We start from the raw sequence: 16,350 nt of genomic DNA on the forward strand, positions 1-16,350 counted from the left end.
TATTTATCCCCCGACCTCGAAAATTATCAATAATAAACCCAAATCGGTACATATTCCTTTCTTTCCAAAAGTTTAGGAAGCAATTCAGTACACGCAAAATGTTTACAGTTCTTCACGAACCTAAGTTTATGTACGAACAAAGCTTTCTCTTGTTGTAACAGTAGTTTCTTTAACCATTTGACTACCGATGTCCACTACAGACGACATTTGAAAATAACTTCACAATCTATTTTTGCTCTAAGTTTCGATTTATTGTTTTTAAAGCAGGATCTATTATGTAAATGTTTTCCATATTTATGCATTTTATAAATATTTTGTCGTCAACGAAAAATTTCCAATTTCAAGACGTAAACCGATCAAGAATGAAAGTGGCTTATATACACTGTAAAAAACAGCATGTCCGGTTCCAAAGATTTTGTCTTCACATTAATAATTTTGGTATTGATTCCGAGCTAAAGAAGCGGAGAATTTAAGTAAGGACACATTTAGGAAACAGTTCTATTTTAAATTTAAGTACTTGCGTACTTGATTCTAGGAAACAAATTTTAATTTATTCGTTTTTCAGCATTTTTTATGTATTATCAAAGACCTTCAAAAACGTGTTAACGAAAACTTCAATTTCTAAATTCAGAATTGACTTCCAGTAGAAAGTATGCTATATTTCAAGAAAAAGTCTCCTATTTTTAAACGCTTTTTTGCTTTGTAATAAAGATGCCAAAACAAAACAAACTTAAAGACAATTTCATTAATTTTGAAGAATTTTCCCAATTATTAAAGACAAGTTGACTTTAGTCAAACAAAATTTTCCTTCATTTTAAGATACCAATTTTAAAGTCGAATCACTTAATTATAAGGACAAACTGACTATAATGGAAAGCTGACCTTGTCTTTTGGACAAGAAAAAAAAAATTATAAAAGCGTCTTCTATGCTAGGCAAAAAAATGCATTCGTATTTTAAGGAAATTTTTGGCCTCAGGGCAAGATTTTTTTCAGTATAGGCATTTAATCAGCCTTTTTATACCATCCACCATAGGATGGTGGTATATTAACTTTGTCATTCCGTTTGTAACACATCGAAATATTGCTCTACGACCCCATAAAGTATATATATTCTGGGTCGTGGGTCGTCGATCTGAGCATGTTCGTCTGTCCGTCTGTTGAAATTATGCAAACTTCCGAACGAAACAAGCAATCAAATTGAAACTTGGCATAAGTAGTTGTTATTGATCTAGGTCGGATGGTGTTGCAAATGGGCCATATCGGTCCACTTTTACGTATAGCCCCCATATAAACGGACCCCCAAATTTGGCTTGCGGGGTCTCTAAGAGAAGCAAATTTCATCCGATCCGGTTGAAATTTGGTACATGGTGCCAGTATATGATCTCTAACAACCATGCAAAAATTGGTCCATTTCGGTCCATAATTATATATAGCCCTCATATAAACCGATCCCCCGATTTGGCTTGCGGAGCCTCTAAGAGAAGCAAATTTCATCCGATCCGGCTGAAATTTGGTACATGGTGTAAGTATATGGTCTCTAACAACCATGCAGGAATTGGTTCATATCAGTCCATAATTATATATAGCGCCCATATGAACCGATCCCCAGATTTGACCTCCGGTGCCTTTTGGAAAAGCAAATTTCATCCGATCTGGTTGAAATTTGGTACGTGGTGGTAGTATATGATATTTAACAGCCATGCCAAAAGTGGTCCATATAAGTCCATAATCATATATAGCCCTCATATAAACCGATCCCGAGATTTGGTTTTGGACCCTCTTGGAGGAGCAAATTTTATCCGAGTCAGTTGAAATTTGGTACATTGTGCTAGTATATGGCCGTTAACAACCATACCTAACTAGGTCCATATCGGTCTATAGTTATATATAGCCCTCAGATAAATCGATCCCCAATCACAAAAAATTGGTCCATATCAAGTTCATAATTGCATATAGCCCCCTTTTAAGCGACCCCCATATTTCAATTCTGGCTCTCTACCACGTATGGACTAACTAACAATTTAGAAAACGATGTTAAGAAGTTTTAAGATACCTCAACCCAAGTAATTCGATTGTGGATGACAGTCTTTCGTAGAAGTTTCTACGCAATCTATGGTGGAGGGTACATAAGATTTGGCCTGGCCGAACTTACGGCCATATATACTTGTTTAATCTAACATTGCCTCCATACCTACATTTTAGAGGACAACGTTAAGAAGAAGGACTATTACCACAACCCAAGTAATTTCATTGTGGATGATTGTCTTTAGTAGACACAATCCGTGGTGGATGGTACATAAAATTACAAACAATTTTCTATATGTTGTTAATACAAGTAAATAAAAACGAAAAACGTTTTTAACCCTTTCGACCCTAAAGTTGCCTGTGGACAACATTTTGTGTTTTGAGACTCACTGTCAGCGTTGTTTTTGTTTTTGTTCATAAAACTGTAACAGTATCGAAAGCTACAAGCGTTTTCTTCAAGTTGAATAAAAAATCAGCAAATTTGGCTACCAATTACCAACAATTTTTTCATTAATACGCACTTGTCTCAAGAAAAAAATATTTGCGAATTTAAAAAGAGGTTTTTATACATGTGACTTTTTTCAAAAATTACAACTAAAATGTTGAAAGTTTTTATTAAATCTGTTGTAGTACATGTCAAATAAAATATTTCTGGAAGTAAAATCTTAGAATTGCAAAAAAAAACAACAGATGAGAAATTTTTAAAATTGAAAAGTTGCCTGTGGGCAACTTTGGGCAATTGTGGTAGTAAAATTACATATTTTTGGACATAAGATCTGGAAAAAAAGGTTTGAAAAACAATGATTTTGAACAAATTTTGAACTTCGATTGAGATGTCCCAGTGACGAGAAATGCGGCGATGATGTGGAAAACATATCTACAGTGCAGGGGGGAATATGGAAGGAATCGTAAAAAGGGAGGAAATCATAGATATCGACCTTCTTGGCAACATACTAGTGGATTAGTACGAATATTAACGTATTAGAATACTTTGGTTTTTTGCACTGCCAGTTAAATTGACATGGTTTCAAAACAAAACAAAAAAACAAAACAACATTTTCGTGAGTCACGCGTGATTCAAGCGAAGTCGTGAATGAAATTTAAACGAAATCTCGTGCATGTGCGGGAATGGGATTAAACAAAAATGTGTGGCGCGTGAGCGTGAGTACAAATCAAATTAATGTTCACTATAAAATACACACTCATGGTAAAACAGAGACACAACAAGTCACAATCACGAACAAATTCACATTCACGATTAAATTCAAGCTGACCGATTTTAATCATCTTTACTTATTTAATCACGCTTAAGATTTCAATAGCGTGAGTCACGAGAAATTTCGTGAATTATGAGAATTTTATGGAGCCACAAAAATTGTCGTTTTCCGAAAATATTCGTGAATCACGAAATTTGCCGTGAATTTCGAAAATTGTCGTGAATCGTGCGAATGCGTGAGGCATAAACGTTGTTAATGTGTGAGCGTGCGCGAGTATGAGCGTATATTTACTGTAAAATAACAAAAACCTTTAACAAAAATCCAATAAAACGTAATACGTCTATCATTACAGAACAAACAATTTTGTAGTCACAATTGCCCAAAGTTGCCCACAGGCAACATTCTCTACCGCCTTAACAAATGGGCGTGGCGACCCGGAATTTTGGCTAGACGCTTCTTACATGACTTCAACATGATTAAAAGTAAAAGAAAAAGAAAAAGAGAGAAAAAATTCGGGGTCCAAAGGGTTAAGAGAAGGTTTAATTCGGTAGTGAAAGGGTTAAGGTTGGTCTGGTATCGAAACATCAACGTCCAAATGCATGACTTCTAATTTCTGATTAATTATTATTCGAGCTTTATGGGCAAAGAAGATTAAGGATTTTCCGAAAATATCTCAAAAGTTGTTTCGGACGAAAGCATAATTTTTTGTGTGCAAGTTAATTAGTGTCATATAGACCTTTCCGAGCTTTGTAACTTAAATTTAATTATCACAAGTGTCGAAAATGGTAGACGCTTCTTCAATATTAGTAGTAATTGTTCTAGTTCGTTGTACAAACTGTTCCAATGAACTGAAGGTCGATCCAATCTCAACTGAACTCACTACACTCACTTGAAATACCCCATCATAACATTTCGATTCACACTTGTTAGAGGGTATCCCATATGTACACACAATTGAGTGTAAAAAGTCCTTAGCTTTGTGTACCTTCTCAACAACAATAAAGCAATGATACTTTCAAACTTCACTCGACTAGAAGCCTTCTTTGAGGCAACAACATCATCGTCCTTGCACAATAAATGACCATTTATGAACTCAAACATAACTGGTGTTTGCGGCAAACTTTTTTCGAGAGCTCTTTAAACGACTCAAGCGACCGCACAGCGTGTGTGTGTGTGTATGGCTGTGTTGCTTTGGTCGGACAAAGCGAAATGTTTACACAAAAATATGTTCATGCTGAATTAAGCAGCAAAATTTATTTTTTAATTAAAACAACATTAATGGAGTGTTTTCATACGCTTTGAGTTACTGCAAAGTGCACACAAAGAGGACTTAATATTTTCCTTTTGGATGCGCTTTCATGGTGGCCGGGTGGGTTGGGCGGTTAGTGTATGTTTGTGTTTTACAACTAAATGGAAAATGGATGGCAAGCATTTGGTCTGTAGTGAATATCATTGAATGAATCGGCCATCATGTACTCGTATGTACGGCCAATCCAATGATTCCTTTAGAGTATCTGATTTTTTTTATCTATGCCTCTTAGGCCAAAAGTAGTGCAGATCTGTGTTCATGTCCATCATATGCTTGATTTCATTTCCAACTGATCTGATCCCATTGATTGGGACTATGCCATGGATGAGTGACGGTCAGTATCAATCGTTGAGCTGAAGAGGGAGATGGGGGTATACATTTTAATTTTCATCTTGCCAAACCCTATGATGTTCCTTTGGTCCTTGTATTGTTATTCTCTTTCTCATTTTCATGGTAATCAATACGAGTTTTATTGAAATTAAAAAAGAAACATTTGTTATATTTTTTTTTGTTTTTACTTAAAGCGGTTGCTTTCCCCACATTCCCCTTTTATTTTATGGTATTTTACTATTTTGGCAATGTTTCGTGTTTACTCTCGTAACAACAAAAACAAAATGTTTCAATGAAAAGAATTTCAATTAAAATATAATATGAACATATAAAGTAAAAAGGTTTCCAGCTGGTCATGATGTCTGCAACAGATGTAATGAACAAATGTTTTCTGTTTTTATTTAAGATCCCAGAGTACATGATATACATATTGCAGAAAATTGATAGTAGTTCGAAGATTAAAGTATTTTTAATTTTGTAAAAATATTTTATTGATAATAAAATTTGCTTATGCAACTTTGATCTGAATGAAGTTACCACTACCTGAAATATTCGTCTTAAAACCCAAGCAATTTACTACATTTCGTACATTAATATTTAAGTACGAAAGTATAGATTTAAGTTTTCCACCAAGCGCTGCGACTAGATACTTATCGCTCAACCCTAGTAATCCGGATGGGGGTTGACAAAAAATGTATCTATTTTCCACACCAAATAATTTTTCCTGATGAAAACCATCTGTCCCAAAAGGAGAGTATGCCTTAGCAAAATTTCAACATTTTTATGAATCAATTCACAGGCAATCTCAAACCACTTGAAAAACTTTCTTCGCTTGCAAATGTATATGAATATAATAAATAGCACTATCCACTTATTTGTATTAAGCATAAAACATTTATGCAGAATGTATTACTTTTAATTCATTTCAATCAACTTTAAATATGCCTGTATTGTCGTTTATTGTTTGCTCTTAATTTATCCGTTTTTTATTTCATTTCGGAAAATGACTTTAAGCCATCCTCCGTCTGGCGGTACTTGAATCTGCTTTAAATGGAAAAAAATTTTTAATCGCATTTAAGAAACTTTTCACCAGCGTAACCACACCACAATGAGGGAGCCAGGGCGGAGCTGCATCAGCAATGGCATCAACATCAGGCAACAACATTGCAGCATTAACGACAGCTCTCTTAACCACATTAATAAGCAACACAAACGGATGGTGGATGGCAAGTATAGGCCAGAGATACAGACACGAATGCGCACTTTTACAAACGATACAAAGGAGCAGTAGAACAAGCTCTGCTCTCATAATAACACCATTACACATATAATTTAAAACTTGTGAATGGCTATATGAGAGTGTGTGTGTGTGTGCATGTTTCCGTATGCATATGAGCAAGGCCGTATTCAGGGGGGGGGATGTGGGGGATCAAACCCCCCCCGAAATGAATGAATATTTTTATATAAATAAATATATATTTTTAGCTGCATAGAAAAATCTTATCGAAGATGTTGAAGAAAAGCTGGAGCTTTTATTTTGAAAAACGCTTACCTATAAAACTTGCACAAATCATAGAATACTAGTTGAAAGCCCGTCAAACGATGGTCGAAAAAAACAAATTGTTTTTGTTCTCGCACCACAAATTTCACTTTTGGAAAATGTCTTTCTGCTTTTTATTTGTGTTTGTTGTTCTTTTTGTGAACATGTCTCGCTTTGTTTGGCCATAGCAACAACAACGAAACAGCCAAACACACATGTGTAAATGAAATGGCGCAAAACCTGCGAAAAGAACCTGCCTAATTCAGCGATGGAAGCACTTGGAGAGTGCAATAAAGAGATATTTCCAAACGTGCATATTCTTTTAAAAATTTTGGTCACTTTGCCAGTTACTCAGGGATGGAAAATACAATTTACTAAGAAAGTACAAAAAAGGTATTTTTTGAGCGGAAAGGTACTTTTTACTAAATTTCAACAAAAATTTCACTGGAAAATTATTGTCAAGAGACTAAATTTTAAAGAAAATAAAATTTTGACAAAAGTTTCTATATAAATAAAATTTTGCAAAAATTTTCTATAAAAATAAAATTTTGCAAAAACTTTCAATAGAAATAAAATTTTGCAAAAAAAATATGTAGAAAAAAAATGTTGCAACATTTTTTCTATAGAAATAAAATTTTGCAAAAATTTCCTAAAGAAACAAAATTTGTACAAAATTTTCAATTGAAATAAAATTTTGACAACATTTTCTACCGAAATAAAAAATCGATAATATAGAATCGCATTCTTTTTTCGACTAAAACATTCTTGAAGTTCAATAAAATCCTGTTTTTGACTATGTCTTTTACAAAATCGAGATTTTCTTCCCACATGAACATGTCTGTTTTGCCATATTTGTAAAAGACTATTACCAAATAAGGTTGATAAAGACTTTTTCAAAATATTAAAATATTTTGTCAAAGCTATTGTACCATAAATCTGATATCGACTCAAAAATGTCTACAAAAAAGGTACTAAATCATTCGCGGGGGTACTACGGTGCTGACCGGGGTGAAAAAGTATTGAAAAAAGTACAATAGTACTGCATTTTCCATCCCTGCAGTTACTACGTACTCATCCGAACTTTCATTTTCAATAATGAAGAGATTAAAGACGTATCTTAGAAATTCGACTAGCGAGAGTAGACTCAATGGATTGGCATTAATGTCGGTTCATCGCCGAATAAATGTGCCGACTGAAGAAGTAATTGATTTATTTGCTGCCCAAAAAGCCCGTCGGCTCAATTTAATATTATAAAACAAGTAAGTAAAGTCTAAAGTCGGGCGGGGCCGACTATATTATACCCTTCACCCCTATGTAGGCCAAAATTTGTGTTACCATTTCAACTACTTCACATTTGCTGGAAGCTATAAAAGGAGACAATTTTTTTACTTCTACAAAATCTCTAGAATTAAAATTTAAATCGGCTAACGCTATCCAGTTAATAGGAGGAAACTTCTATTGAAAATGGGTCTAAAATATGTAACAGTCTACACTGAAAAAAAAGCATGCCCGTTACCAAAGATTTTGTCTTTACTTTAAAAATTTTGGTATTGATTCCGAGCCAAAGAAGCGGAGAATAAAAGTAAGGATACTTTTAAGACACAATTCTCTTTGAAATTTAGGTTTTGTGTTCTTGCTTCTAGGAAACAAATTTTAATTTTTCGTTTTTTTTCACCTTTATTTCTTCATATGATATCAATGTCCCTTAACGACAACTTTATTTTCTAAATTCAGAATCGACTTCCAGTAGAAATTATGCTATGTTTCAAGTAGAAAACATTTATAAAATACCAATGTGGTATCACAATGGACTGAATAGTCTAAAAGAGCCTGATACATCGGGCTGCCACATAACCTAACCTAACTTATCTATAAAATAAAGTGTTGAAAAACATATCCTATTTTTGAACGATTTTTGCTTTGTAGTCAAGATGCAAAAAGACAACAAATTAAAAGACAATTTCATTAATTTGAAAGACTTTTTCTGAATTTTTAAAGTCAAGTTGACCTTACCCCAAAAAATTTTTCTTTCATGTTATGATACCCATTTTTAAGTCAAATCACTTAATTATAAGGACAATACGACTTCATTTATTTCAGTGTACTTCCCAACTCTGGTGTACGTATATATGGGAGCTATATATAATCTGAACCGATTTTGACTAAATTTGACATGTATAGTTAGAATAATAATTCTGCTATCTATGCGAAATTTCACGTAAATGGGAGTATAACTTTGGCCCCCCTGGTCATATGAGTGCAAATCGGACGGAAGATATATATGGGAGCCATGTCTTAATCTGAACCGATTTCAACCAAATTTGGCACAATTACCGATACTACTAAACGTACTTCTTGTGCGAAATTTGAAGCAAATCGCGGCAAAACCCTGGATTTTGAGGCCATATAAGTTCAAATCGGACGAAAGATATATATGGGAGCTATATCTAAATCTGAATCGATTTTGACCATATTGGCACATACAATAGTATCGTTAAAAGTACCGCTTGTGCAAAATTTGAAGTAAGTCAGGGCAAAACTCGGGCTTTTGGGACCATATAAGTCCAAATCGGGTGAAAGATATATATGTGAGCTATGTCTAAATCTGAACCGATTTTAACAAAATTTGACACACGTAACGATACTATTAAATGTACCCCTTGTGCAAAATTTGAAGCAAATCACGGCAAAACTCTGGCTTTTGTGGCCATATAAGTTCAAATCGGACGAAAGATATATATGGGAGCTATATCTAAATTTGAACCGATTTCGATCAAATATACCAAGCATTGGTAGAATGTCAATTCTACACTCTGTGCAAAATTTCACGAAGATCGGTAGTAAACTTTGGCTTCTGTCGTCATATGAGTCTAAATCGGACGAAAGATATATATGGGAGCTATATCTAAATCTGAACCGATTTGGCTGATATTTTGCAGGAATTTCGAGAATCATAAAATATTTGGATGTACAGTATTTCAAGAAAATCGGTTGATAAACACGCTAACTACGACCAAATCGGGGATAAATATATATGGCAGCTATATCTAAATCTGAACCGATTTTTTCCAAAACCAATAGCGATTGTCTCTGTCCCAAAAAACATCCCTATGCCAAATTTGAGGACGATCGGACTTAAATTGCGAGCTGTACTTTGTGCACAAAATTACATATACAGACAGACGGACAGACAGACAGACGGACATCGCTAAATCGACTCAGAATTTAATTCTAAGCCGATCGGTATACTAAAAGATGGGTCTATGATCACTATTTCTTGGCGTTACATACAAATGCACAAACTTATTATACCCTGTACCACAGTAGTGGTGAAGGGTATAAATATTGTATACATACCTATGCCTAAATAAAATTTTTTACACATGATATTATATGAATATTTTTTTTAAGTTGAACCCCCCCCGAATTAAAATCCTGGCTACGGCCTTGCATATGAGTGAGAGGGCTTGGTAGTGTGCACGAGTGCATTTACATATTTTTAAATTTGTTTTGTTGTTCTTAAAGCTTTTCCATATCCTTATTCTGTCTGTCTGTCTGTCGCAACGTCTGCTTGAAAATATGTTTATATAATTTTATTGTCATTTACGTACATCAAGACCACAATGCAATTGTGAAAAAAACATGTTGTCTTTGTTGTTGGTCTTTATCCTCGGCCAAAACCACCAGCTTCGAAAAAACTCATAATACAGCCAACAATACTACCACATTATAACACACACAGATCGCCTACATTGGGGATAGCCAACCATTGAGATCATACCATTTGTGTGGGTCCTTTCAGACGAATGTGAAATGTGAACATGGCATGGCATAATGAAATACTCTATTATTCACAGTGGTATAATTAGAGCTTATTACGCATACTAATACTATTTGCACCCTAATCCATTATCTGAAATTTGATATTATAAGAATGTTTTGTGCCACTTAGTGCACTCAAAAAAAAAGTTTACTTGGATTCAAAGATTTTCACCTTCCCTTAAGAATTTTGGTATTGATTCGGAGCTAAAGAATTGGCTTCTTTAAAATAAAGATTTTAGAGAGGCTCTATAAAATTAAAAATTGGACACAAATCTCACTTATCGAAATTTCATGTTCGTTTTGCGACATTTAAACAAAAGATATACATGTCCAAACTAATGCCAGTTGCAAGTAAAAAATGTTTTATTAATTAAAAAAAAAAAAATTAAATCCAAAAATGCAAAATCCTTAACCCTTCAACAATTCGTGTCCTAAATTTAAAGAAAATTTTTAAAAAATGTTTTATTAATTTAAAAAAAAAATTAAATCCAAAAATGCAAAATCCTTAACCCTTCAACAATTCGTGTCCTAAATTTAAAGAAAATTTTTAAACCTAATATTATGAACTTTCGTTTGATTAAAATTTTTGGTTGCGGTGGTAATCAAATATTATCTAATATTGCGGTGGTAACCAAATATTATCTAATATTGCCTTAGGTGGTTGGAGAGTCTAATTAGAAAAAATATTCAACTTACCAAATCGCCCTCATATTGGTTGACAGCAAACACTCTGGAAAAAATTTCATGCCTTTAAAATAGGAATGCAAATTTTGCTTAGCATGGAAGACGTATTTCTCTAATATAAAGTTTTTTCCTTGTCCAAAAGTCGATAAACTTTTCAATGAAGTCATAGTGTCCCTAAATTTAAGTGATTTGACTTAAACATGCGTATCATAACATTAAAGAAAAATGTTTGGGCTAAGGTCAACTTGCCTTTAATAATTCAGAAAAATTCTTTAAATTTAATGAAATTGTCTTTAAATTTGTTGTCTTTTTGCATCTTGACTACAAAGCAAAATCATTCAAATATAGGACATGGTTTTCAACATTATATTTTAAAGACGTTTTTTACTTAGGTTAGGTTAGGTTAGGTTAGGTGGCAGCCCGATGTATCAGGCTCACTTAGACGGTAAAAATTTGGTCAATATAAACTTGACGTATTTCTTTCAATTTTGCATTTAAAAAACCTGAACACCCCCCATTTTGAAGGTGTGTGTGTAGAATGTTGCTCCTATTTTGATTTTGGAATTCACTCTTCAGTTGTCAAAATGCCGTCCAAGCAAGAAGAGCAGCGTATCAAAATTTTGCTCGCGCATCGCGAAAATCCGAGCTACTCGCACGCAAAGCTGGCAAAATCGTTAAAAGTTGCCAAATCAACCGTTACAAATGTAATTAAAGTGTTTGGGGAACGTTTGTCGACAGCCAGGAAGTCTGGATCGGGGGGAAATCGAAAACCGGAAACCGCTGAGAGGACAAAGAGAGTTGCCGGTAGTTTCAAGCGAAACCCTAACCTCTCTCTCCAAGATGCCGCAAATAAGCTGGGTGTATCGTCTACAACCGTGCATCGAGCCAAAAAACGAGCCGGACTATCGACTTACAAGAAGGTAGTGACTCCAAATCGCGATGACCAAATACGACGGCCAAAGCGCGATCCCGGAGGCTGTACACGACGGTGCTGACGAAGTTTGACTGCGTGGTAATGGACGACGAAACCTACGTCAAAGCCGACTACAAACAGCTTCCGGGACAGGAGTTTTATACGGCAAGAGGAAGGGGAAAGGTAGCAGATATTTTCAAGCACATAAAACTGTCAAAGTTCGCAAAGAAATATCTGGTTTGGCAAGCCATCTGTACCTGTGGCTTGAAAAGCAGCATTTTCATAGCTTCCGGGAAAAACATGTCCTATATTTGAATGATTTTTTGCATTGTACTCAAGATGCAAAAAGACAACAAATTTAAAGACAAATTCATTAAATTTAAAGAATTTTTCAGAATTATTAAAGTCAAGTTGACCTTAGCCAAAACATTTTTTCTTTCATTTTATAATACCCATTTTTACGTACAATCACTTAATTATAAGGACAATACGACTTCATTGAAAAGTTTATCGACTTTTGGACAAGGAAAATAACTTTATTTTAGAGAAATGCGTCTTCTATGCTAAGCAAAATTTGCATTCGTATTTTAAAGACATGAAATCTTTGACCTCACGACAATATTTTTTCAGTGTTGGAAATCTGATTCATCGAGAATGGTTCGAACTTCTTTTAATCTGTAGGTATCATAATTGTTATTTATTATTACTCTTAAGGTTCTACATAAATGCATCTGTCATTTTTACCATTTTTTTGTTTTTTGGTCATGGACATTTTCATTTACTTAAAATGTTTTCATGGCACTGTTGATGTTGATGCCCGATATGATGTTAATATCAACGATGCGAGGAAGTGATATGATTTGTGCAGACATAAAAAAGGAAGTTATACGACAGTCTTTCTGCACACTGCTCTTCATGAAATTCTGTCCTTGGAAAGTTGTTTTCTTCTTCAGAAAATATGTAGAGTTTCATCACCAAGAACAAAGTTTGTTTTTTTTTTTTTTTTTTGAAGACGTCATTTCATGTGTGACTTAATTTGGATTATTCCTTTTAATATTTAATTGGATTGAAAATGTTTGATTCGTCAACTTGTTCTCCATTTAAGTGAATGATTTACGCAGTCCAATATAATACTACTGATTGGTCCCATAAAAGAAGTTGAGATTTATAAAGCCTTGGATTGTATGAAATGAATTAATTTATCCACAGAGCAATACAAATATGAGTTGATTTAGAAAACTTCCACTATAAGTTATCAGGCAAGGATAACTATTACAAATAGGCTATTGTCAAAAATCATTTGATTTTATGCCAATAATAATGATAATTTTCGATGCAATTGCGAAATAAGTATTTGATGAGTTTTTCACTGGATACGACAGTAAGACTCCGTATATATTTATATGCCTACCACTAATAGCGACAATGGACCACCAGATACACAACAATTTCGCCTATAGATCTTCCCCATTGGGGAAATGTTTGTGTGCTTGTCTATCGCTATCATTGTTTCGCTATGAATACTCGGTACTTACTACTCATTTATTCCAAGAGCGATACAAGTCTTTTTTATTTTGTAGCTGTATTTTTAGATGCATACTTTTAGGCTTGAATATTAATAATTTAGTATGAGAAAGTGAAGACTAGGTTGAAAACAGAAATAATCTATGAAAAATTTACCAAAAAAACTACCAAACAAACAATCTTATTTCGCAGAATTTTATTTCTATAGAAAATTTTGTCAAAATTTTGTTTCTTCAGAACATTTTGTAGAAATATTATTACTATTGAAAATTTTGTCAAAATGTTATTCCTATAGAATATTTTGTCAAAATTTTATTTCCATAGAAAATTTTGTCAAAATTTTTTTTCTATAGAAAATTTTGCCAAAATTTTATTTCTATAGAAAATTTTGTCAAAGTTGTATTTCCATAGAAAATTTTGTCAAAATTTTATTTCCATAGAAAATTTTGTCAAAATTTTATTTCTATAGAAAATTTTGTCAAAATTTCATTTCTCTAGAATATTTTGTCAAAAATTTTATTTCTATAGAAAATTTTGTAAAAATTTTATTTCTATAAAAACTTGTAAAGTACCTCTTAATGCGAGAGTAATATCACTAGCCAACAGTCGTTTTGTGAATTGGTTCTAGCTTACTTTTTCCCTTTGATTTTGACCTACTAAACACGAAAATGAGTTTTAAATTGTTGAACTTTTTTTTTAATTTTTGGAGGTACACTTACAATTTTGAGCATATCTTTCGTCTTCTTTGACCTATCAAATTAAAGAAAATTGAGCCGTCTACAACTCACTCTCATTTTCAAATCAGGTAAGTAGTTTGGATGTTGGCGGCTTAAAATGGTTAAAAAACGGCGTTTTTTAGTAAAAATGTGGCAGAAAAAACCATATAAAAATGCATATAAAATATAAAACACGATGCTAACAGCAATTTTGGTTTTTTACGTAAAATTAAATTTTTCAAAGAAAATAAGCCCTTACTTAACAAAATCTAACAACAGATAGCGGATTTATAATTTTTTTGGTAAAAGACCGAAAAGACCAAAAAAACCAAAATTGCTGTTAGTATCGTGTTTTATATTTTATATGAATTTTTATATTGTTTTTTTTTTTCACACATTTTTACTAAAAAAACGCCGTTTTTTAACCTTTTTAAGCCGCCAACATCCAAACTACTTACCCTTACTTAATTTGAGTAGTAGTAGGATCAAATAGGTCAAAGAAGACGAAAGATATGCTCAAAATTGTAAGTGTACCTCCAAAAATTAAAAAAAAAGTTCAAAAATTTGTATCTCGAAAACCAATCGACAGAAAATTTTTTAAAACTCATTTTCGTGTTTAGTAGGCCAAAATCAATGGGAAAAAGTATGCTAGAAACAAATAACAGAGAAAATTTTGTTATTTGTGACCTAGTGTATTTTGCAAAATCTGCCAAACCTTAATGAATTCTACCTATCTACCAAACAATAAAAAATCTACCATTTTTGGTAGAATTCTACTAATTGTGGCAAACATGGTGAGAAATCCTTTGAAATGAGGACTGTTATATGAACTAAAAATTTTACCCCCATTACTAAAGTTGGGAAATTTACTTTCAGTTTCGGGCTAGTTGTATGGTTAGTACGCCATCTATACCCTCAAGAAGTTTATTCGGTAGACCGGTGTGTATACGGGCTACGTCAAACACTTACCGATATAAAGTTGATATATCATTTTCCACAAATTCTTCTAGATTTCCAATATCAGTTAAATCGGAAAAGAGTCGGGAGATCGGTTCATATGAAGGTTATGCCAAACATGAATTGATACACAACATATTCGGCACGCCTAATTTTGGGCTTCAAGTACTTCAAGATTTCCAATTTCAAGCAAATTGTGGCCCAAATCGGGGGTTTAGTCTACACGGACCGATACACACAATGTACGGCACACCTATTTGTTGACTAAAAATAGTCCAGATTTCTAATTTCATGCATATTCGAAAAAATTAAGGAGTCTGAAAACCCAAGAACCCAATCGGGAAATATACCATGCCTCCATTATTGAAGGCTGTATCGTGATTACATTAGTCTACTGATGAACATATGTGGATTGTCTTAGAATTTATCCTTCTTGATATTAGATGTATTTACATATCAAAGTCGAGAAATTTGAAGACAAGGTTTATATTTCTACTGCAGTATAATACCCCAGCAAAAAAATTTGGAAGTTCTTCCAAAGGCACAACTTTAAAAGCACTTCCAGAAGATGCACTCCCAATGATGTTCTTTATTTTAACTATCCAGGAAGTTCTTTTAATTCAATTTTTTATAACATACTTTTGTCATATTTTTAATGGGTAATTTTAACTTTTTTTTTGTTTCAAATAGGTTAAAAACAGAGTAAGAAGTGATAAAATGGTAAAAATTATTTAAATTTTGTCGAAAAAAATGCTAAATGCAATCTGAAAAATTGTGAATTTTTTAAAATATTTGAAGTCAAACGTTTCCGAGATGCGTTTGAATCTATTAAAAATTATAAAAAATTATAAAAATTATTTATTTGACAAAATATCACAGAATTTTTTAATTTACATCCAAAACATTGAATTCGGATCACACCTAAAGAAGTGATGCAAATTCAGTGCAACGGCTGTTGAAATGGAGGACTTCCGTCCTATGACAAGCCCATGTTAAATTCATCGCTTCTGCGTCAATTTTGCACAACTTCCGGATCCAAAAAGAACATTTTCATTACTTTTTTGGCGACGCTTTTTTTGCTGGGACGTTGATAGATTTTTCCACTGTAACCTATAATTGATCCATTTATGGGTGTTTCACATTCGACAAATTTTAATTTTTCTCCTTTAAGAATAATAAAATATTTCATACAATATATGAATTGTTTCTTCCTGGCATCTGTTGGTGTATAACCCCTAAAAATATGCCGCATTTTTTAATGTTTCCTTTTGGTCTTCTGCTTATAGTAAAACAAATAGGAAATGTGCGTATCT

This window comes from Haematobia irritans, chromosome 2, assembly GCF_050003625.1.
Source record: "Haematobia irritans isolate KBUSLIRL chromosome 2, ASM5000362v1, whole genome shotgun sequence".
In the NCBI taxonomy this organism is placed as follows: domain Eukaryota; kingdom Metazoa; phylum Arthropoda; class Insecta; order Diptera; family Muscidae; genus Haematobia; species Haematobia irritans.